The following is a 1,823-nucleotide window of genomic DNA, read 5'->3' as shown; positions in this document are numbered from 1 at the left end:
TATATATATATATATATATATATATATATATATATATATATATATATATATACGGCGAGAGAAAGATATATACCTAGTGGCCACTATGTGCTGTCCAGTTAGTATATGGAGATCAGTGGTGCCATCTAGGAAGAATCGTCGGCCATTCGCGCGCTGTCGTAGAATTTCTTACATCGTGATCATCGTTCACAAGCTTGCACCAATGAAATCACTTGCCTGTGGTTCGCCATCGTACTCGGAAATAAAAGAATTTTTTGACCGCGGTAGAAATACCTTGACCGCGGTAATATTAGTGGCCTTGTTACACATAATTTGACCGCCGATAAATTATTTTTACAGCGGATAAATAATCACTTTTTACACAACCAAAAGCTGTGCTATAAATGGGATATAATTTTACTGCGGTAAAAATATTTATTTCTGAGTACGATCGCCAACCATACTCACCGATTCGAGGCGGGTGGGCAACACGGACGTGAAAACATGGCCGTGCGCAGTGCAGGGCTTAGACGGGTTACAGTAATGACCGGAATGGGACCAGCAACCGATCGCTCGCATTCGCAAAAGCAATTGCCAACGCGATCGCTTCCCATGGCCCGATACTGGATATCACCCGTCGTCGAAAACAAAATCTGCGTTAACATTCAACTTTTTTCCGCGCGGACCGTCGCCAGAAATGTCGTGCGAGTTCGACGAAAACGAAAATATAGTACTGAATTTCTTTGTAGCTTCTCGAATCAAATTCTGTCCACGGGTCGACGAGAAAAAAGTTAATGCCAAGGCTTAACGATACAACACTTAATTTTGCTTTGGACGATCGGGTGTCTGGTTTGTAGCGTGTGCGTATGTCCGTCCATTCGTCGCCGGCGGCAACGAAAAACATCGAGTCCGAGCTACGGGCCGCTAAAAACTTCTCTTTCTCTCTCTCTCGCTCTCTCTCTCTCTCTCTCTCTCTCTCTCTCTCTCTCTCTCTCTCTCTCTCGCATAATTACGTAGCGAAATAAAAATACAGGGGCACCTAGAACATATAGTATCAAATTCGGAATAAAAAATAGCACTCAAGCTGGCAAATAACCGATAAATAATGATGCTTGTCATTAGACTTATCCGGTGGGGAAGCAGCTGGCAATGGGTTGTTATATTACTGGCAACCAAGAAATCACATCTGGCACAATTTGGGACCATTGACTGAATGATTGATTCCCAAAAAACGCACATTCGAAACTCTTACAGCGTTATGGATTATTGGGCGCAAAGAGCAAAATAAGAACGTGATCGAGAAAAATCAAGACTGTATCGAGATGTTATCGCGAGGGTCCAGCAAACACGTTCTTGTGTTAGGTTACGATGGCAACGGTCCACAGCAGACATCCCGCTTAGCAGTTAGAACAAAACGCGCAGTGCAGTGCGTGCAGCAAACCGTGAACACACTCACACGCAGATATACATTGGTGACGCACACAGTGTGTTGGTGAGGTGAAGGGTGAGGTAAGTCCATATTGGCACACCTTTGCCAAGATAAAACCTCTGTTGCCATGCCGACTGGCAACAACATGTCACCACTGACACGTGGACAGATCCATCCATCCATCGCGTGGAAGAAAAGCTTGAAGACCGCGTGTCTTTCAAAGCAGCCTGTAGATGGAAGCCTTAAAAGACACTCGTGGTTACCATTCAAGACTCTTCTAGTTCTTCCACTGACTTGCATCTCATTGATAAAAGCTGCATTGGATATTCTCTGCAGCAAGAAAACGAATCACTCGTTTTGAATATATCAGGGGTTAATAATGACAAATTGTCATTATTAACCCCTGATATAAATA

The sequence above is a fragment of the Priapulus caudatus genome, unplaced genomic scaffold (assembly GCF_000485595.1).
Source record: "Priapulus caudatus unplaced genomic scaffold, Priapulus_caudatus-5.0.1 Scaffold42, whole genome shotgun sequence".
Taxonomy (NCBI): domain Eukaryota; kingdom Metazoa; phylum Priapulida; class Priapulimorpha; order Priapulimorphida; family Priapulidae; genus Priapulus; species Priapulus caudatus.
The sequence above is the reverse complement of the archived record's forward strand: the minus strand, read 5'-3'. Positions refer to the sequence as shown.